General features: G+C 35.0%; 1 protein-coding gene across 8 annotated transcripts in view; it reads right to left on the reverse strand.

Moving 5' to 3' along the window:
- Nucleotides 1-24,399, reverse strand: part of NOL4 (nucleolar protein 4) — a 426,742-nt gene that overhangs the window by 235,047 nt on the left and 167,296 nt on the right. Inside the window, exon 1 of one of the 8 annotated variants that reach the window (XM_045457205.1) lies at nt 9,039-9,151. The exons of the other annotated variants lie outside the window; for them this stretch is intronic. The gene's annotated coding sequence lies outside the window, so the exon portion shown is untranslated. Of the gene's footprint in view, nt 1-9,038; nt 9,152-24,399 lie in introns of those variants that run through there. 8 annotated transcript variants of the gene reach the window in all.

Here is a 24,399-nt window from a genome sequence, read left to right on the forward strand (position 1 = left end):
TGTCTTTTGTAGTATTGGTATAAAAGAGCTCGTATAAAAACAACATAAAATCTATGACAACTTCAGCAAATCATTGACAAAATGTCCTTTTCAACAAATGATTCAAAATGATAAAAATAAAACCGAAATTCAAAATTTTGGTGACCCTTTCTTTTAAAAGGATATCTATTGAACAGGCTATCATTTAGCTATTTATCTTTTCTGGAAAAGTACATACCAAATTGTTAACAGAAATTATCTATTGGGAATACAGCAGATTAGGAGTAGAGAATAGGAGACTCTTCCTTCTTTAGAGATTTCTGTACTTTAAAAACATGTTCTCATGAATATGTATCCAAATGAATATGTAATATTTTATTAATAATATATTGGTGATGGAAGTGATTCTAGGAAGTCTAAATGTTTTAAACATGAATTATATTTAAAACAATTGTGTAATATTTTATTAATAAATTTTCTTACTTTATCCATTGAACTTTGAAATAGAGCAACACGTGAGGCAGGTTCTTAGCCCTTTAGCAGATAAATGAGGGAACTACATTGGAGGTAGAGGGCTGAGATTCCAAGGGAAATATGTGTAAGGTCAAAGTCTGAGCTTCCCACTTCCTTATGCTGCAGGGCAATGACAAATAAGTATATTGCATCAGTTAATGGAATCTTCTTGTATTTCTAACTTAGATATCTCACTGGGGTAAATACACAACAAAAGGACCATGTGAAGCATGAACTGTGACAGTGATACAACCCAGAATTCGAGGTAGTTCTGAGCCAAAATTGTTCAAGTAGGTTTGGTCAGAAGTATATTTTATATTTTAATTACCCTACCAAACTTTTCCCCTGGTATGAGGGGGAATCTCAGTAAGAGATTCATTTAGTCTCTAAAACGTTAGAGATGGGTACAGAGAACACCTTAAGTTGGCCAAGGTCACATGTTAGTTTTGTCTGACAACCAAAAATATTCTATGATGGAGAAAGCATAATGTAAATATTTGCCAGATTAAAGACCCAATTTTAAACCACAGGTCCATTAACACATAATTTGCTTGTAACTGATAATTTCTTAAAAAACAAAAACCCAATACTTAAGATATTTAAAATTAGAAAGATACTAACAATATCATGCTAGTCCCAGTACTGCTTTTTCTCTTGACTGGTTAAAAACCATATTTGTGGGTCGTTTGGGTGGCTCAGTTGTTTAAGCATCCAACCTGATCTAGGCTCAGGTCATGATCTCAAGGTTTGTGAGATCAAGTCCCATGTTGGGCTCTGCACTGGTAGAGTGGAACAGGTCTGGGATTCTCTCTCTCTCTCCCTCCCTTGGCCCCTCCCCAGCGCTCTCTCTCTCTCTCTCTCTCTCATAATAAATAAAGAAACTTAAACCTATGACATTTGTTTTAAGAGAGGAGGGGCCACTAAGAAAACCATGTCTTGGGGTCAAGAAGAAACAATACTAAATTAACAGGTTAAAATTTTAAGCTCTAAAGAAATCTGAAGAGAACTTAAGGAAAATACTGTGAGAATTTGCAGCAAAAAATGTGCAGAAAGGAAAAATCAAAGTCTTGGGCCATTTCTTCTCCCCACTTCCCCCTGTGTAGGATGGCGACCAGACTACAGAACTAAAGGCTAAGAAGATCCCTGGTATTCTCCATTGGCAAGAGTTAAGAGAAGCACATGTCTCCTTCCTGATATGGGTATAGATAGTCATCCCTTGAGACCTTATTAGCTACAGAAAAGAAAAAAAAAACTTGGTTATCACCCTTAAATTCCCTACTCGCTTAAAGCAACTTCTAGAGAGAAGATACACATGTGCAGGATTCTCTAATAAAGTCACGGCTTCTGGGATTTTCTAAATTTCTAAGCTTCTTTCCAAGCATTAGAAAAGCATTATATGTGACCTTTCTTTCTTTCTTTCTTTCTTTCTTTATTCTTTCTTTCATTTTCTAATTGTGATTATTATTAGACAAGGTCAGAAGGTACAGGCAGTGTCAAAGTCAATTTCTCATTTTCCTTTTAAAATCTACCTTAGGTTTGTTCCACAAATCATTGTATTAGCTCATATTGCTTTGTGAATGTTATTAATATTTATTATACAGGGCTAAACTTTAAAATCATATTGTTAGCTTTTACTAAAAGGTATGAGATTATAAGTGATTCTGTCACAGATAAAGTTAACAGCCTTCAGAGAGTTTTCTGTTGCGTGAATTTTTGCCTGTGATTTAAAAGGCTGCAATGTAATGTTATATACATAGATATGCATTCAGGACCAATATGGGAAAATTTTTTCCTATAGGTTACAAAGTGTGAATATCCTTCAGTGTATTTTAATGTTTTGACTCAGATATTGAGCCACTGATCCTTCTGAAGACCTGATTATAAACACTGCTTCCTCCTTTCTGTGGCACTAATTTTCTTACCCTTCTCTGCCACACATTCAATGAAACCTATGAATGAAGACTGCATAGAGAAAGAGGCAAGCTCCCTAGCCAGTAGTGGCATTGTTACTTGAAAAAAACTTTCATGATATTTAAGCCCCTTTCTCTCTGTTAAGTTAGAAAAAAATTGAGACAGAAACCAGGAACCCTAATGGATACACATGGAAGGTCAAGGTCAAATGCTGGGAAAGTTTTCTGTTTTCTGAATCTTTAATCATCTCTCAAACTGTTAGACAAAGTGAAGAAGACAGACTGTCTATGAAACAATCAAAGAAATAAGAAAGAAAAAAAAAAAAAAAACCCAACCCCGAGCAGTAACGGAGATCGAAATAATCGGAACTTCAGTTCCGGCTGCTGGCCAGAAAGTAAGTGGCTGCTAGGCTGTATCAGCGCCTAGTGCCGTGCAAGTGTTTTGTGTTAGTTAGCTCCCTCAATTCCCAAAATAATTCCATGAAACAGTTCTTATACAGAGAAATTGTATCTTCTAAGGCCTCCCCATATGACCACTGTCCTTTGGGACAGCTCTATATCTTATACTACTCTTCCTCATAACACCTTTGACACGTGTGCAACAGCGGGAATAAACTGTGGTTAAGAGAATGGGTGTTGCAGTCAGAAAAACTTAGATTCAGACCCAGGTCTGTCACTTATAAATTGGGTGGTTGGGACACTCTCCCAACCTAAGCTTCCCCACAGGAACAAAGGGGCAGGTTTAGGATTTACATTAGAGGATAACTGATACAATTCAATGAGTTAATGTTTGCAGAGTATTTAAATCCCATAGCCAATCCATAACAAGGAAGAGCTTAGCATTATCTTTGAGGGGAGGGGCAGCTTCTGGTTTTCTTCATTTTCCTACAACGTGTCTGTGCCGAAGGAAGCCCAGGGAAAGGGTTTTAAATGCTTGCTGAATGAATAATGAGTGAAGAGATGGATGGATGAATGGATGGATGGATGGATGGATGGATGGATGGATGGATGGATGATCTGACTCTCCAGGACAGCATGTTTTTTTCTTTTTGATACTCATTGGTTTTCCTTCTTTTTTTAAAAAATTTATTTAAACGCACGTTAGTTAACATACAGTGTGGTATTGGTTTCAGGAGTAGAATCCAGTGATTCAAGACTTCCATACAATACCCAGTGCTCATCCCAACAAGTGTCCTCCCATTTAGCCCAACCCCCCATCCACCTCCCCTCCAGCAACCCTCAGTTTGCTCTCTGTATTTAAGAGTACTTATGCACTATTTTTACTAAAGCTCCAATTGCCTCCATCATTCTCCTCTTCCTGGAGTGGAATAAGTTTCTGTGATGGTGACTTATCAGTTATTAAGCACCTAGTGCAGTGTAGGTTTCTTTATATTACTTATCTCTTTTAATTTCCAAAACAATTCCATGAAATAATTATTATACAGAAAAATTGGATCAGACTCTATCCAATGGCCTGCTTATTTATAAGTGTTCACAGACACCTAAGGCAAGAACAATAAAAATGATTGTTTCCTTATCATTACCTCTCCATGTAGCATCCAAAAATGAGTTTCTACAATGCCTCATTTAGGAAATGAGAATGTGAGATCAAGAGCGAGCTGGATAATCTCAGGCTGTTAGTTATACAACTTTAAAAATATTCCCTGACCTTTTCAACCATGAGTTTCCTCAATCACAAAACTGAAACATAATGGTAATTATGTGTGTCTAACAGTATTGTGATTATTAAATGAGATAATGTTTAGAAAAAGTGCACTGTGCAAGGATAAAAGGATGGATTTTCTTCGAGGAGACAGGCAGCTGCTTCCCTACTATCCCCTTTACAGTCTCTTGAAAATGAACAGGCGTAACAGGACCAACCTTTTGATTTTCCACTGCAGCATTAGGACTTCTGACCATTCAGACTTGTAAATGTGAGCCTCCAGAATTAGCTTAGGCTTTCCCTCACAAGATAAATAGGAGATGATCAGGTACATCTACATATCTCTCAAGAAAACAGACAAGTTGTCATTGTCCTTTATGTTACTTTCCTGTATAAACATGTGTGAAATTCTGTACAGACCTTGCAGTCACGTTGATGTCACCATACATCCCTACACTATAATAGTGTTTTCTCTCTTTCTTCTACACATGTATGGAGGGGTCTTTAGGGGGCAGGGTTGTTTTCATTGCCTCGACAATTATAAATGTAAAGTGTTGATGTGGTTGTTGTTATTATTATTAACTATTATCATTTCAAGACTATAGAAAATTATGCCATCGTTCAGATAGAAAAGACAATAAAATAGTTCTCTCTCTAGTTCATTGGGTTAAGTTTTACAAAAGTGGTTTTCTCAAAACTTCAGCTGAATATATTCATTTTTCCTTTGTATTAAATTTATTTCTATCTTATATTAATGCCAAGAGAAGAATACAAAGGTAAAATGTATTAAATTTTGGAAGTGTCAGACCCCAGGGATGAAAGATAAACTTCTTTTTGGTCATACTAAAAAGTTGTACTTCAACATGAAAACACATGTCAAGTTTTTACATACTCTAATTGCTATTTACAAATATTACAGAGGAAACAAAATAGAGAGTAGTAAAACAAATGCTAAAGGTGCTATGAACTTGAAGGCATTGCATGACCTTCTAAAATAAACTACATAATGGGTAGGTTAACTCTTATAATTAAATGCAATATTTGTTTTTTAAGGCTTAAAGATCAAACAAGAGGTCTAAAATCAAATTGAATGCTGTCCATTACTGTCACTGCTCTCCTCATAAACCCTCTCTTTCTATTGACTTTCTCTATGTCTAGTAATGGCACCCATCAACTTCCAGGTTTGAAGGTTCTTTAATGCTATCCAGTCATTGGCCAAGTCTATCCCCTGTGCTTGCTTTATCACACCTCAAACCATGAGATACTCTGATTTGCTATCTCTCAGTCATTCCCACCAGACCGAGTGTTTTTAATGAATGCCTGAACATAAGCATTTTGCTCTGTAATTCTTAGCATCCATCTTAGCAGTGGCCAAATAAACCCTGGTTGAATAAATTAATACATGAAATTCCACAGATTATATGGCTATGATTTCTTTCTCATCAGTTCCCTACCTTTAATTCTCAGTTTTCCTATGCTAGTTAAGGTTCTCAGTCCAAATCACCTTCCATTAACTATTGCCCATATCATCTATTTGTCCTCTCTACGTTTGTAGGATACATCTTCACAGAGTCCTGCTCCTTGTTTCTCACTCTTTGTTCAGAAATCTCCATTGGCTCCCATCTGCCTTCAAAAGTGTATATTACCAAAAGTACATAGCCCCAATGAATATTCTGGTCTTTCTACATACAACCCAATTTCAACAACTGTTCCAGCCATCTTCTCATACATCATGCTACCTATTTGCTTGCGGGCAATCCTAAGAAAACAGACAAATTTAGCATCTTACATATTTGTCCTGAGACACATAGAGTAAAACTTAGAGAATATAAGGAGAATATTTTTACTTGAACATAAATCCCAAAATTAAAAAAAAGGAGGAATTATTGCTACGTTACAGCTCTTTAAAGTGGCCTCTAACCCAACAATGTGTCATAGAATTGAAACTTCTACAGTCAACATTGAATCTTAACTTGATTTAAAAAAATTTTTTTAATGTTTATTTATTTTAAGAGAGAGAGAGACAGCACAAGCAGGGGAGGGGCAGGGAGAGAGGGAGACACAGAATCTGAAACAGGCTCCAGGCTCCAAGCCATCAGCACAGAGCCCATCGCAGGACTTGAACTCATGAACCACAAGATCATGACCTAAGCCGAAGTCGATGCTCAAATGACTGAGCCACCCAGGGGCCCCCTTAATTTGCTATTTAAAAGCAAATACAAAAAGTGTTTATATCAGAGTATTACCTTTTGTGCTAAATATTTTTATCTTCAATATTTATTATTATACACATGTCAGCCATCAACCATACCAGGTAGTTTTAGAAGCTATTCTTAGTATATATGATAGCTGACCATTATAAAATCATATATCAATGCCTTCCATGCATGTGTTTGTTGATTATTCCCTAGCAGAAGCTTGTGTTGTGATCTTTCCAGGACATTGCTTCCTCTTTCTCTTTTCTGTACTCGCTTTCCTCACAAAAGCTCAGACCATTTCCAGATCACCTACTAGCCCCAAGATTTTGATGTCCTGAAGATTTTTAATCTTAAACTGACTTCTGCACTTCCCACAAGATATTCCAAACCTCTGAGACCAGTTCAAGAATAGAACAACTTGCTCTTTCAAAGATTCCTGAAGCAATGCCTTTCAAGAGATAATTAGGCTTTAGAATATGACCTGTTCCTCACCAAGCAAGACCCTGACATTCTAGCAGCCCAAACCAAACTGCCTCAGGGAGGTGATAAATCCCCACAAGTCTTCAGCTGACAGCATTTGGCTCAATCATTACTGTATTTACAAAGAAATAAGCCCAGAAGACAGAAAATGGAAAACTCTAAATGATATAACAAGGGTTTTTGTTTGTTTTCTTTTTTTTTTTAAACTAGTTAGGACTACCTCTTGAAAAACTTCAGTTAAAGTAGTGAATGGGCTAAATCCCTGTCTTACCTTTCAATTATTATTATCTATTTACATACTTTGTTATTTCAGTGAGTGGTGCCCATTTTGACTCAGCCCTCCTCCTTTCCCAGTTCTGTTCTGTTCATTCTGAGCCTCACATCATATAGTGAACCCTAAGTTTCTCTCCCTTTTTAGAATAAGGTCATTGGTTTCCTTATTTTTGCCCAAAGTCTATAAATGAAGAGAAATAAGTTACTCCAGTTTATTTTGGGGGGGGTGGAGGGAGGAAGGGGAGGAGGCTCAGGAGAAATTAGCAGATGTGCCTCTTTCTTTTTGTGATTTCTAAGGGCCCTACCCTAAACTGATAGAAATGCTGGAAAAGAGGTTGCTGTAATAATTTGCAATCATTCACTGAGAGGGGCTCCCTGACTTCCAGCTTTGTCTCCATTTTCTTAAGAGCATCAGGCTTTCTGCGTAGTTATAACTTGAATGCTATTAAGCCAATTGTGACCCTTATGGTTTTGTGTGCATTTCCTGACATATGAAGAGAATAATTTTATGTAGCCATTTAATACAACTGCTCATTCAAGTCTAAGACCCATGGTCTCTTCTAACCTTAAGTTTCAGAGAAAAGGAGTTTATGTGTAATCTGCACTCCGCTTGACAGCCAATACCCAAATCTCTTTCATTTGGTAAATCAAAGCAGTATACTTCAAATAAAAATTAAATATATTTTATGATATTGGCTATATTTAGCACAGACTGCAATGTTAGTTACAGTGTGGTAGTACATCAGTAGCCTAGGATTTTGTACATGGGCACCAAAACCCAGTTTTTAAATACACATTTTAGTCGGGCTCTGGGCTGATGGCTCAGAGCCTGGAGCCTGTTTCCGATTCTGCGTCTCCCTCTCTCTCTGCCCCTCCCCCGTTCATGCTCTGTCTCTCTCTGTCCCAAAAATAAATAAACGTTGAAAAAAAAAAATAAAAAAAAAAATAAATACACATTTTAAATATAGGGCCATGATCAAAGCAAGTGAAAAACATGATCGATGCAGCATAATTCAAATTTCACCAGGAACACTTTAAATAAAAAATATATATACTTTCAGGGAAATACACACTGATCGTCAAAACCACACAGTTTACATATCACTAATACAGTACATAAAATCTACATATTCTTGAAATATTCTTTTTATTTTCGGATGTGGATTAAAGTGTGCTTTGAGGTAATTAAGTTTTCAATGAGTACATATCACCACAATAGATATCCATATCAAACATTTCAAACCCATAACAAGGTTTCCCAGTGCTTAAGCTAAAATTCATACAACCCTTTTAATTATAGAAAAAATTGTGCCAATACACATCAAGAGGGAAAAACAAAATAAAACCCCATAGCCCCCCCAGAACAAAATCCATTTGAGACAAGCAGTAGAAAATCCTGAAAGATTTATACATTGCACATGCTTTATGCTGACAAGTTGAAGCAACAGCACCAAAGACCTAAATAAATTAATCTTCCCCAAAGAAAATCTTTTTATCATATTCCAATTACCTTAAAAGAATTATACCACTTGTAGGCTTCTAAAAGAATTTTCAAAAACAGTGTATATTATTGAAAACAAACATTTGCAATCTTAAAATGAAATCATTTTTTTTTCTAAAATGAAATCTCATTACTTTTGGTGTTGGAAAAACACACTTGCTTAGAAATAATAAAATTTTTTCATGAGTTGTTTTTTTTTTTTGCTTTATCTCTATGGAATTTTAAATCTAAGTGCATAAAAATCTAGGGTAAATAAATTTAGCGCCAAAAACATATAATACATTTTTTTGCCTATCTAATTTTGATATGCTTCCAGGATTTTAGATTGATGTTTCAAAAGTATCTAAAAATTTTCAAGTTCCTGATATGGTCAACCCTCTAAATACCACCTACACTAGGAAAACATTGGCAGTCTTATCAGAGTCTCCTGCTGTCATTCCACTGCTGCATGGGACAGTCTTCAACAAGACTTAGACAAACCTCATTCATCAATATTCTACTCTGGAGGAGCTGACACTTACTGTGAATTCTGCTCTTCAACTTAAATACCAGTGTCTGTGGCAGCCAATTCTATCATTGCAGAGACAGCATCCCTCAGGCGAGGTCCAACCTTTCTCTCCAAGTGCACCCAGGGATTAGTCTGACTTCCCCTAAATTCTCTCCTCTGCACAGTAAGAGCTAATCTTTCCTGTATGAAGCAGGAGATGGTGTTGCTATGACAACAGAGCACATTCTAGCAGTGGGACTACCGAGATGAGCCTTCAAAGACTCAGGGAAACATGTACTCAGTTTTCCTCCAGGGCTATGGGCTCCTTCCTTTAGGATTTAATCCCCCAACAAGTTTACTGACAGAGTTGTTGATTACCTATGCATTTTGCTACAGGGAGATCACTGATTAAGAACATGGCTGGAAGATCACAGAGTTATTTAATAAAAGTGCCATTCTCAGTTATATTAAATTTCCAGTTGTAACTGCTTTGTATAGCTGTTTTAGAACACTAGCCTCATTTAAATTTAAACCATTCTGCTTACTGTTAAGTTTTTTGAAAATGATATTAATGTGTTGAGAAGGGCATTATCAAAGGGAAAGCTCTATCTTTTTTTGTTTGTTTGCATATCATCACCAATGTATCAACTTGAAGGTTAGATACACACACACACACACACACACACACACACACACACACACGCACACACACACACACACATACACACATCCATTTTCTCTCTCCAGCATCAATATCTGGAGCCTTGAGGTTTCAGGGTGGGGGAGGGGATATGCTAACAAAAGCAAATCCCTGCAGCCACATTTTGCATACATATATTAGCTGGAGAATAATCACAATAAGCGTTAATCATTTAGAAAAATAATCACCAGTAGAATTTAAGTGCCTTTCAACAGCAGAAGAGATCTAGTATTGGGTCATATCGTATGAGGGCAGATTTCACATATTATTTTCAAACACAGCGGTTATATTTTTTGGAAAATAATTAACTCGCACATTATTGTGTATTTTTAAAAGTTGATAATGCATTTTAATAGTTCTAACTTTGTACCGTATGGGATATTTGTTTTTCTTCAAAAGGCATTCATATAAATTCAAACATGTCCATCTTTTCCACTAGAAGGAAAAGACACAGGGCAGGAAAAGTTTCCCTTTCTCAGCAGCAAATGTTCGGTTTACTACCGTACCATGAGTGAGGCTTTCACCCAGAGAGTCATCCAAACTCTATTTTCTCCTCTTGATTTCCCCAACACCTCCTCCATTTCTCAATCCTTTATGTCTGGAGCAGCTCTTAACACACACCACCCTTCCCCCATACTAGACTGCAATTACTCTCCTTTGTGGCTGAAGCAATAGAATCTGCATCACCTACATGCATTCTTCTGATTGTGGAGGTAGAATATAACTTCAAGGGTGTTGTTGTCACTCAGAAGTGAGGGGATCTATAGGTTACAAGGATTCATGTCCTACTGGCTTTCTAGGAGAATCATTAGGCTATCTTTAGTTACTTCTTGGTTCTCACTCAGATGTGTGTGAAAAGCTTTAAGATATTAACTAGGATGTCCTGATTGCAAACAATGCATGCATTTATATTGAATAATTCATATCAAATGAACAGGGCATTTGAAAACACATTTTGATCTATGTTTTTTTTTATTTCTATCATAGTAAAAAATAGTTAAATTTATTTAATGTGTGCCTGGGTATATACTCCCATGCTCACATCATGGGTATGTACAGAATATTTTTCCCTCAAGATCCTATTCCCAGAGCTGGTTCTGAAGATACATTCTCATAATTCAAAAAGTTATGGCACCTGTTTTCATTATGTTCATTATTATCTAATTAGTAAAAGGCGCTTTTTTCCCCCATTTTCACTCTCATCTTCAGGGAAACTGGATAAATGCCAAAACATGTAAACAACATATGGTTTACTTTCAAAATCAACCAACCAGAATTACTCATTTTCAAAGAATCTCTTAGCAAAAAAAAATATGTTGAAGAAATAATTTCCTGCTCTAATAGCTAATGTTTACCATCTGCTATTCCTTTAAGACTAACTACCTGGAGATCAATCATATATATTTTCCAGTTACCCTTCACTCCAAAAAAACCAATATTATTAATTAAAAAAGATTTTAAGTAGGTCGTGCTAGAGTGCCACAACTTAAATTTGAATTTTGCAAGCAGATTATAACCAACCAATATAATACGAATGCCAGAAATCACTATTGTCAGAAATTTATGAGTTTTATGATTGTCTCCTATGCATTACTTTTGAGCTTCTATTTTTCAACATAGTAATCAGTATGTCTGTTAAACTAAAATAATAACTTTGTCTTGGGAAATAGAGATAGGGAAAGTAGGGGAAGGAACATTTTTCTCAAAACAAGTTTTGAAGATGAACCCCAAGGCAGTTCTGAGGAAAGAGACTGAGATACTGGAGTCCACAGCAAGGGGAGCAAAGTGTGGGTCAAGAACCACCTTTTTTTTTTTTTTTGAAGAGGCTGCCTTTTGTACAAAGGCTTAGGTACACTCTCTAGACTTTAGCTGGACACTGAGTACAGATTCTAATGACAAACTGCACTAGTCTGTGCCTCAGTTTCCTCACTTTCAAAATGGGGAAAATAATACTACTTATATCATGGAATTCTCATACAAGTTCAAGGAATAGATGCCTAATGTTATCATAACAGGGCCTAGCATACGGAAAATACTATGTAAATGTTAAGTATCATTTAGGATTTTTGAAGACAGGGATGAAATATCATTCATTTTGTTCCTCCTGTTCCTAACACAGTATCTGCTATAGGATATGTGTTCACTAAATGTTCAGATGATTTTTCATATCATCTATATGATTTCAATATATAATAAAGTAAAGCAAATATATAATATCTAAGGCTTCTAAAATATGACAGAAGAGACATAATAAATCTCTCTATATAACTAATTATTATGGGTTTTATAAAGTTCAATAAGTAAGTAAATAAATAAATACATATTCAAGAAATGAACGGAGTAGATTTTCAATATGTAGCCCTCTTGCATACTAATTCTAGTTTAGGAACTATTTGCTGAACAACAGCTACAGAGCACAGCAAGTAGGATTATGTGAATATGAGCACCATAATCCCCTTAGTTTTATGAGAGAATGAGTTATCACTTATTGCAAAAGTATTAGCACTTGCTTTAGTAGATATTATGCTAGACACCAGGGTACTAAGACTTAGATCATGGTCTCTGTTTTCAGCGAGTTCACAATATAATGTAGGAAAGAGATATCCACTTAACATATATTCTATGTGTGAGGCACAGTTCTAGGTGCTGGAGATACAGCAGTAAACCAAACAGAGAGAAATGTCTACTCTCAAGGTCACCCATGTTTGCTGTGTGTGTGTGTGTGTGTGTGTGTGTGTGTGCATTAGATGTGGGAAATGTGAGTATGTAAGTAAAATATAGCTACTTGAGAGGAAAATAAAGCAAAGTTGAAAAATAGAAAGGGTGGTAGAAACAGGGACAAGATTTAAATTTTAAACCTATACATATAATGCAAGTTAGTAACAGCCATAAAAGAGCTACATAGGACCATGGGAAGCTACAAAAGGGAATGACTAACTCTTCCCTAAGGAATCTGTGAAGACTTCATAGAAGGAGTGGTCAAATTCCAACTAGAAAAATTAAAAATTAATACATAAAAGTTCTTATTTATGTATTGAACAGTATTTTCTATCATCTGTCTAATACTTAACACAACAAATGAATACATAACATCTAAAAATACTCAAATATGTCAAAAGAGCAATATACATCTATTAACTATTATGAGTTTAGAATGTTCAAAAATTTCACAATCAAAAAACATGTTATTCTACCAACTGAAATAATATATGGTTAATCTACAAAAGTAATTCCCCCTTACTTTGAAAAAGCAATTTTCTTCTTATCTTCCTAAAAAACATAACTAAGAAACGTAATTATAACTCTATTATACTTTATGCAACAAAATAAATTCCAGATGGTTTAAATTTTTAAAGAGAATAAAGTTGTAAAAGCATGGAAAACAAATTGAGATTTTAAAAACAATAAACATAGAGGAAAACAAATTCTGAAATACCTGTCATATAATTGATATCCTGATCAGCCCAGAAATCTACAGATATATATATATATATATATATATATATATTATATAACATATGTATTATATATATTAATTAATATATATTATATATATTTTATTTTATTAATTAATATAAATATATTATTTATTTAATTAATATAAATATATATTTATAAATATTTATTTATTTATTATTAAATAATAATATATTAATATATATATTATATATAGAGAGAGATGATAGATATAGATATATAGATATAGATAGATATCCATAACCACTTTTAAATTATTTATTACACAATAATTTATTCAGTGCAATCATGTGTCAGATATTGGGAATTCAAAGAAAAATGAGATAGTGCCTTCTAGAAGTTTATGGTCAAGCAGTAGAGACAGAGAGGTATACAAGTCTTTATCACAACACAGTATGATTATTAGAAAATTATGTACAGAATGCTACGAGAGGATCTAGGAGAGAATTTTATCCTGGTGCAGACATATGAAATCATCAAAGGAGCGTGTAGATGCCAGAATGGAAGAGATTCGAGCAGGCCAATGTTATCACTGAGAATAGGCAGAAAAGCTCATTTAAAAAAAAAAAATGTATGCCTGAAATCCGATTGAAGTCATCAGACAGCAACCAGGATTTGAGAGCCCAAGATCCCTGAGAGAAGGAAATCAGAGAACTGTGAACCAACATTCTCTAAGCAGCAGTTTTTTTCCTCCAGGCAAATGCTGATATTCATGTGAAGAGAGAGACTAAGAATATGAGCATACATTGCGAAGAGGCAGAGAAAAAAAGAGTAGAACTTTTGAAGATCTCATAACGCTGTAAAGAAAAACAAAAATGGATTTCAGATCGAAAAAGGTAGCCAGGATGTGAGGTAGTCAAGATCCCAGAGAAAGGGTAGTAGCATGGAAGCAAGACCACAACTTGTGGTTTTATTCTTGAGACTTCTGCCTATTTATAAGCTGCACAGCGCAAAAGGCCAAGAAGATAAGCAGGAAACCTCTAACAAACAAACAAGCAAACACCTGACAGTGTTTGTTGTAGTCCTGCACTGGACTGAAAACCCAAGGACCCAGAGGGAGGAAGGACTTTTTGTAAATAATCCAGGCTATCAGCTGGGGCCTCTGGAAGGTTACACCCTTCACCGGAGGAAAAACAGATGGGGAAAGCAGCTTATTATAAGAATTGAGATGCAGCATCAAATCAGTCTGATCCTTGACTTGATTGAAATGATCTGTGCCTCCTTATCTGCTATTCTAGAAGATAAGGGAAACTCTCCCTGAGCCAGACAACACTCCTAAGACCACATATTATTTTTCATACACAATATCCATAATTTAATTAAAAATGGTAAGGCATACCAAGAAACAGGATCAAGAGAAAAAAACATTTTATAGAAAACAGACAATAGAAAGACACAGATAACCAGTTACTAGAGTCATCAGAAGTAAATTTTTAAATGAATGAATATTGGGGCAATTGGGTGGCTCAATCAGTTAAGCGTCCGACTCCTGATTTCAGTTTAAGTCATCTCACAGTTCCTTAGTTTGAGTCCTGATGGGGCTTTGGGCTGGATGGAGGGGAAGGACCTGCTCTGGATTCTTTCTCTCCCTCTCTCTGCCCTTCCCCCACTCACATGCACATGTATTCTCTGTCATAAATAAATAAATAAATAATTAATTAATTAATTAAATAAATAAATAAATAAATAAATTTTTTAAATGACGGTGATTATTATATTTAAGTGGCCAGATGAAAAGAAGTGGGAATTTCACCAGACTGGAAATTATAAAAGGGAATCAAAAGGAAATTCAAGAATTTTAAATAAGGGAGCATTAAAATTAGGCATTGAAGATAGATTTGATTGTTGACAATAGTTTGAGAGAAAAGTAGAGAGGATTAGTGAACTGGAATACAGATCAGTAGAAAATATCCAGGATGAGATAGTGAGTTAAATGCATGAAAAGGAGAGAAATGACTTTTTGGAACATATAGGAAACAGGCAAATTATTTACTACCTGTGATGTGCTGGTAAATGTTTAACAACCAGCTCTCCAAAAAAGTGTGCATATAAATTTCACGAATATAAGGGCTATGTAACACACAAGTTATAAATAATAATAATAATAATAATAATAATAATAATAATAATAAAATATATAATATCCTGTTGTAAATTCCATAGAGCAAAATGATTTTTTCAGAATCATTTTGGGGCGCCTGTATGGCTCAGTCGTTTAAACATCTCTTAATTTTGGCTCAGGTCACAGTCTCACAGTTCTGAGTTCAAGCCCCACATTGGGCTCCATGCTGACATCACGGAGCCTGCTTGGATTCTCGGTCTCCCCCTCTCTCTGCCCCTTCTGTACTCACTCTCTGGCTCTCTCTCTCAAAATAAATAAACAAACATTTTAAAAAAAAGAAGACTTGGCTTCCCATCAGTTCCCTGGTGAATTTCAAACCCCCATCATCACAAAACAAGTGTTAGAAGTTACCTAGTATATCGAAGTATTCCTAGTATATGGAATATATACATATTATATATACACATTACACACACACACACACACACACACACACTGGATATTCGATATAATGTAAACCTCACAGCAACTTTCTGAGATCGCGTTTATAAAATACCCTTGGTTCAAAGCACCGTCTTCCTCTTCAGCTGTCTTTCTCAGTATTTACCAAAAGAGGTTGTACTCTATTATACCGAATAACTGGAAGTTCTCAGAACACATCATACTCTCCTCTGACAACATGTGTTGTAAAATGCCTCGTGCTTTCTCTCTTGCTCGCTCGCTCTCTCTCTGCCTGGCATATCCTTCTGTTCCTCATTCACTGGCTAATTCTGATTTTTCCTTTAAGGTCCAGTGCAGCATTCTCTTGTTCTTGAAAGCCTCATCTGAGCTTCTCCAGACTGACAGGTGCCCTTTGTCCAGGTTTTCACAGTACCCTGCACATATCGTAAGCACTGTCTTCTGGAATTGTTGATCTCCAAAAATGGCCCTCGATGATCTGCGTATCCCACAGTTTGTCCCTTGTGAAATATTCTCCCTGAATCTGAGTTGGCATGGGACTCATTTTAGCCACTTGAATGCAGAGAAAGTAACCCCGCGTAGATTCTGGACCTAACAATTAAGAAGATCTGTCAGCTTCTACTTTTGCACTTTGTGGACCTTTGAGCCAACACATAAGAAGTCTCACTACCTGCTGGAAGAACCATGTGGAGAAACCATGGGCAGTACAATCTGAGAGGCAAGGAGGTGTTGACAGTGACCCACAGGCAGTCTCAGTGACCCAATGATGTCCTACCTGAAATAAGCCTGCTGGCCTCCCCCACCAAGGCAGCAACCAAATGAGCGAGCCCCCTCTGATGGTCCAGGCCAATCAAGCCCCCAGACCACTGCAATCAGAAGAAGGAGAACCAACACCAGGTAAACTGTCAACCCAATAAATCATGAGATAATAAAATGGTTATTGTTCTAAACAGTTGTACTTGGAGGTGGTGTTTTTATGCAGAAACAGATACCAAAATAGCTTGTCCTTCAAAGTCTGAGCAGCTTGAGAGCAGAAGCCACACTATATCTACCTTTGTACTCAAAACCACTAGAAAAGTACTTCGTACAGAATGGTTCTCATAAATGTTTATGAAATTGAACTAGTAAACTCAAGTCTCCACCATTTGAATGTGCAATACCCACTGCCAAACAATTCAGCTCTTAATTTTCAATTCTGAGCCAACTTTTAGTGACATTGCTTTACATAGTTGGGAACTTAAATTATTTCTGCACCAGTCGGATTAATCTATTTACATGTTCCCACCCCACTGTCTAACTTTTTCCTCACTACTTTGTTTTTGCCTTTGAATTTTTCTCTCTTCAAAATACTATAAATTATTAATTTATAATGTTTATTGTCTATGTTCCCCATTCTATTCCCTTCCTCCCGTCAAAATATAAGTGCCAGGAGGACAAAGAAAGGTTTTTTTCTTCTGTTTGGTTTAGCGATTTATCCTGAATACCTAGAACAATGCCTAGTAATAGCAGATGTACAATATTTGCTGGTTGGCCTAATTCATTATTTTAGGAGGAAATTGGACATACTCATGAACCATGCTGTAGAGAAAACCAGGACATAGAGAAGGTATATAGTTGGTGTCTAAGGAAGAGGACTACATGACCCAAGACAAGAAATTTTACTTCTCCATGTTTTAGCAATTAGTGCAGAAAGGAATTCTGGGTGGAAAGGAGATAAATGTTTATGAAATATCTTGACCTCTTCAGAATAAAGGTGCTACGTAGATGGAAAGACATCACATCGTGCCTTGTTGTGTGACGATTTCAAGCTGCTAAGGTATTTAGTATTTTTCTTCAGAAAGCAGAACTTCAAACTAACTTAAAGGAATATACAAGGCTGACATGCCTTAAGTGGCCTGAGTTTCATGTAGAAAGAAATCCTAAGATTTCTTGAAATCCTAAGATTTCAGTCACTTGAATATAAGGTATAAAAATGGCAGAGAAAATATAATTAAGAACTAGGAGTACACACATGTATTTAGCTTAGTCAGTAGTCCACAATAGATATTTGAAAGATGTTTGCTGAATCAGTGTTGAATGAATAAACACTTATCTTCCATACAATAATTTTTGTAATAATCTTTATTATTAAAATAAATTATCTTTTTTTAATGTTTTTTAATTTACTTTTGAGAGAAAGAGAGAGACAGGGTATGAGTGGGGGAGGGGCAGAGAGAGGGAGACACAGAATCTGAAGCAGACTCTAGGCTCTGAGCTGTCAGCACAGAGCCTGATGTGGGGCTTGAACACACAAACCTTGAGATCATGATCTGAGATGAAGTCAGATGCTTAACTAACTGAGCCACCCACCCACCCCAATAATAAATTACCTCAATGGTACTCTTCAAGATATGGTGACTGAGAGAGGCACCTGGGTGGCTCAGTTGCTTAAGCATCTGACTGCGACTCAGGTCACGATCTCATAGTTCGTGCGTTAAAGCCCCTCATCAGGCTCTGTGCTGACAGCTCAGAGCCTGGAGCCTGCTTCAGATTCTGTGTCTCCCTCTCTTTCTGCCCTTCCCCAACTCATGCTCTGTTTCTATCTCTCTCAAAAATAAATAAACATTAAAAATTTAAAAAAAAAGATATGGTGAATGAGAAAAATTCAATGAGGTGTTATCACCAACATTCTAATCCTACAGATCTAGCTCTATGGGGAGAGAAGAGCATATTAGTCTCTTATACTATTTATTATAGTGATTCTAAGTAGACACAGCTCAAGAGCTCTTTGGAAGAATACCACGTGTACAAAGTGACCTTATGGGATGGTGACCAGGATGCTAAAATGCTCCTACAAGAAGGTTGACCAGTGGTCTCTCTAAACATATCCTTTCAAGGCACATAGGCTTAGTCTGCCGGAGTCACACTGTTGGGTTGGCTGAGGGGACGTTACATTCGTTGTTTTCATAAGCTCTACATTAATGGACTGGTAACTCATAAGAACTATACACAAATGAAGGAAAAGAAAGTATAGCCTGTTTGTTTTAACATCAACAGTTTATTTTACTTGGAAGTAATGTGAAATTTTTAACCAGGAATATTATAAATTCATTAGGTGAAGGGATCCTGTCTTAAATAACTGTTGTATCTTACAGTATGTAAAAAGAGTGAACAGTTAGAAGAGGGTTAATATTGCTTATCATAGTTGCTACAACTCCTCTGGATACATTATTAGAAACTCTTGCTTCAATTACCAAAGGAACTAATTATGCATTATTTAGAATGATATATACCAGATATGGCATTAAGTCTATCAGAATTGGATAACAGATAAAGCAGGGACAAATAGAAATGTGAGATAAGGAAAATGGGCAAAAGAAGAAAATGAGGTTAAAATAAGAAATAGCAAATATGAAAGCCTGGAATGCTAATAAGTAACCTAAAGATCCATTTGAAGGGACAAAAGAAGATAAAGATCTGTAGATGTCTCATAAAAGATAATGAAAGATAATAGCTAAATACTTTAGATAGGTATAAAAATATAGCACTAGGTGATGGACCTTAATTTTCAGTTAAATACATGAACCTCACCTGAGGGGCAAGAAGAGGCTGTGGCAGAACCTCAACAAGCATGAATTCTTTCCCAAAGAAGCCTTCTACTATACTTCTGCCAGAATATTATAAATGAACTAAAGATATAAACATTATCTTCTCTTCATATATAAGTAATATGCTGGAGTAGTAGTCCCTGTTATTTCCATTCCACTCCTCACTTAAAATGCTCAACATTTCTTTTTTTAGTTTATTTATTTATTTTGTGAGAGAGAGTGTGAGTGGGGGAAGGAGAGAGAGAGAGAGAGAGAGAGAGAGAGAGAAAGAGAGAGAGAGAGTGAGTGAGTGAGTGAGTGTCCCAAGCAGGCTCCACACTGTCAGGGCAGAGCTCAATCGCAAGAACTAGGAGATCATGACCTGAGCTGAAACCAAGAGTCAGAAGCTCAGTTCACTGAGCCACCCAGGTGCCCCCAAATTCTCAACATTTCTAAAAGACAAGTTTAATCAAGTTTGAGAATGTGTCAAAAGGGAGATCATCTAATTTTTTAAAAGAGTAATAATATACTCAAATATCCATTTTTACATGCAATATATATATATATATATATATATACACATACATATATATACACACATACATATATATACATTTTATATATCAAAATTAAAATAGGCAGGTGGACTGAAAATATGTCAATTTGAGATCACAGAATGAAATAATCTGGACTTTGATACCAGTAAATAGAAAGCAACAGTGCATATTCATATAAAAAAATTAACTGTATCCAGAATGAGATGTTTGAAATATGTGAAGTAAATGCAAATCACAAACCAAAAAGACAGCCAATTTACAGAACTCGTTAATCATCACTAAATTTATCAGGTAAAATGCCATTCATCCTTCAATCAACTACATCATATAAACACAAAGAGAAGTTACTTTATGCTATAAAGTATATTGCCCTTTATATCAGTAATGGATCCTTGCTTCTAAAGAGGTCATTCACCTTTGGTAACTTTTACCTTCTCATTCATTCCTCAAACATTGTATCCCTGGGTGAGGCATAGACAAAAGATGGATAACTAAACCCACATGAAACAAATAGAGAAGAAAGGCCATGTCATATCTTGATTTGACCCAACAGAGGTGATCAGACCATGGGAAATTAAACTGAAAAGAGAGCAACCTTGACATTAGCAGCAGTGTGAAACCACCAGCCAAAGTTTCAGTGCAATGACTCCCTAACAGGGGTAAGCATTGAGCAAAGAGTTTGACTTCCAAAAATAAATTAAATGACAATTTTGGTCTTTATCATCCTTTTACTTTGTGTTCTAGACTTTACCCATTAACTATTTTACATTGTTTCTTCTCCCCAAATATACACTTATGATATCATATGTGGAATTATTTATATCAAAATTTGGCAATCTTCTAATTGATAATAGAAATTGTGCTTTAAAAGAAAAAAAGACTGGATATTAGAATAAATAAATAGATGGAGACTTTTATTCTTGCATGTGTAGTGTGTTATTGGACACAGTCATCTCTTCAAGTCTGAGCTTTTACATCTTTTACGTGGGCATGTGAGAAAACCAATCCTTCTGTCTACCTTCATGCCCAAATAAAATAATGTCTGTGAATGCACTTAATAAACCAATGCAACAAAAATGTAAACAAATATTACTGTTTCCAGACATTATACGTTGCCATATTATGTGACAGTAATTAATTAATAAACTAGTTATACCAATATTATACCACTGAATGCTACACTAAAGCTCAATTATTTTCTCTCAAAAGCAACACATTGTAGCAATTCTACAGAAGAGACTTTGTTATGCACAGACAACAATTAATTTTATTTACATAATTGGAAAATGCCATTTTTTCTTCCTTGCTGTATATTGAATGGTGTGACTAAATCGTTCATGTGTTTAGAAAGAATTAATAATTATGACACAAAGACCATCATAAGAAGTCAAGTACAATTTACAGAATACAATCAGTACACTGTCACCTATGAATAGCAAAACATAGTGCAGGATGAGCACCAGTGAAGGATCAAATGAGTCCAAGAAAAGTAAAGCAGGACACACTACACAGTGTCTTTTGCCAATTCCTCTTATTTGTTGAAACTTAAATGAAGCAGGTCAAAGGAATAAAAAGAAATAAAGACTGTAATATGGAATTGTCATCAATGCTTTATGTAAACAATATTATTATGATTATACTTACTGTATTATATTATAGAGACTGTATATAGCCCCAAGGCACATGTCCTTTTCTTCTCTCCACTTATGCTACAATATCATAAAAGCCTTGGATCCTATTATCTCCATTATTAAGTTCATCAGAAGCAGTGTCAATGAAATTACAGAGTCTGACTTCTAACCATTCATAAAGAACTGTTTTTGAAGATCATATGCTACAGCATATTTTATTTTGGTAGATTAGCACACATTCCAAATTATGAAATATCCAGATCATTATCATTCCCAGATCATTATAATGAAAATTGCTCTTTGAAATTTTAAAATGTAAAACAAATTGGTGGTATTATTAATAGTAGATGTAATACATATGCTTTACTTCTGAAATGTGAAATATAATTCAATAGTATTATTAGTCATGATATAATCTAGCATAAATAAATTTCTATAGATTGTCATTATGTAGCTTTGATCCCTAGACTTGAAAGTATTCCTTCATGGAGCACCTGGGTGGCTCAGTCAGTTAAGTGTCCAGCTTCGGCTCAGGTCATGGTCTCACGGTTCATGGGTTCGAGCCCTGCGTCAGGCTCTGTGCTGACAGCTCAGAGCCTGGAGTCTGCTTTGGATTCTGTGTTTCCCTCTCTCTCTGCTCATCCCCCACTTGCACTCTGTCTCTCTCTTTCTCAAAAATAAATAAACATTAAAAACATTTTTAAGAGAAAATACTCATTCAAGTCTTACAAATCTTCCAACCATATTCTAGATGGTTTACCTGAAAAGCATCCTACTATGACCATCCTAATGCATAAAAATTTCCAAAATTTTAACGTTTATTCCCCATGATGTTTTTAGAATACATGTAATTTATAAACATCTTGTTTTTACGGCAAAAAATTAAAATATACAATATTTACTCACGTGCTAGATAACACAATCTATGTAGAAAGTTATTTGATTTTACTAAACCAACTCAATAAAACAGGCAATTAACTTGAATGATAAAAACTATTCAAATAAGGATATCACTGCATTCTTTAGAACAGAAACAAGTAAAATCTCATTAAAAATTAGCTCAGAAATCTAGTTTAGTGCACTTTTAGGAAGTGTTAGAAGGGAAAGCAGATGTGTCAAAGAGAACACACACATACATACACACACACACACACACACAAACAATTTTCTCAAACATCGCCAATCATCTCATAATTCCATTAGATTGTGTATCTTTGACACTTAGCTTTTATCAATTTTGTTTGAAAGTTATAAAATCAACTAAAAGCCAATAGCAGTTTATTAATATTCACATATACTGCTTTCTATATCTCTTTCAGTTACACATATTCTCCCTACATGTTCACTGAAGTTAAAGTGATATCACAATGCATTCTAAAATCCTGAAATGAAATGTTGAATATCAGACATTCTAAAATTAAATACCCAACAGTTTCATCAAAGAAATGAGTTTTTTTTTCTTTTTTTAAAGGCTAAAATGCGTAACTTTTATTATTTGTGATACTAACAAGGATTTCAGCCTGCAAATGAGTTTTCCCCTTAAAAAATATTCTGCAAAGGATGTTTATACTATAAAATGCACTAAAATTATGATTCGTCATTTTATATTATAATTTGAAGACACGTACACATCTATGTTTCCTGATTAGTAAAATAACTTTTATAACTTTGAATAAATTGTTAACTACATAGTTTGATGATAGTCATGAAGGCTAAGAATTTCTGACAGGAGATATAAAAAATTAGGAGATATAAAAAATGCTAAGTAGTTAATTTGTAGGAAATTTTAGAGCATTGGTTTATTTGCTTTGAGGACTCTGCTTGAATGTTTCAGGAAATTTCTAAGCAAAAAGTTCAAATTTTGGCCATTAAATGATATATAACACTTTGAGTGGTTTTAAATATCTAAACAGATTTCCAAAACACAACTCTTGTTAAAAGAGCTTAACTTGGGGATTATTAATCTCTAAAATATATAAGCCATCTCTTAGGATAAACTGATTTCATGTATATATATTCTAACAACAAAAATAACAATTTGAAATTGGCTTGGGATATTTACACAGAGATTAAAATAATGTCTGCATAAATTTTTAAATAGTGGTCATGAATAATTAACCTAAAAAAGAAGTTTAATTTGGGATATACTTTTTACTCATTGCAAAATTATAATGGTAGAACATCTCTTTATTTTAGATGGTTCATTCACTCTTGAGAATTATCAAAATAGCTCTCAAGAGATTTTTATTACCATTTTATTACATTAAAATACAAAGTTCTTTAATTCCATTCTTTTTTAAATTAAGTTTTTATTTTAATTCCAGTATAGTTAACATGCAGTGTTATATTAGTTTCAGGTGTACAATATAATGATTCAACAATTGTGTACATTACTCAGTGCTCAGTATGATGGGTGTACCTTTAATCCCCTTCGCCTATTTCATCCATCGCCCAACCCACCTCCACTCTGTAAGTCCATTATTAAACATGAGCAGTTACTCTTAATTTTCTGGATTTTTCAATTATTTAAGAGTCTTTACACCTGATTAAAATTGGTCCACGAGCATAGGTATTGCTATGAATTTAAATAGCCGTGAATATGCTATAAAGGGAAAAGTATTTGGAACTCTGTTATAAAAATATTAAATTATTTACATGAAATTTGAATATTCAAACTTTACTTACACTTTACGTGGGCTCCACAATATTTAAAAGCAGCGTGTAGTTGCTAGTGGAGAGCTGGCATCTCAAATCAGTACTAAAAAGCTGTCTACTATGCACAATATTTTAATTCCTTATATTTGAAAAGCGTTTTAATATTTGCAAAGTAGTTTTTCAAAGACGGAATACAAATATATGTTCCCTTTCCCTAGTATAACATTTAACCTTTGTTCAAGAAAATTGTGTTTGCTTTTTCTAATTGTAACAATAATCCCAGATCTC

This window comes from Leopardus geoffroyi, chromosome D3, assembly GCF_018350155.1.
Source record: "Leopardus geoffroyi isolate Oge1 chromosome D3, O.geoffroyi_Oge1_pat1.0, whole genome shotgun sequence".
NCBI lineage: Eukaryota > Metazoa > Chordata > Mammalia > Carnivora > Felidae > Leopardus > Leopardus geoffroyi.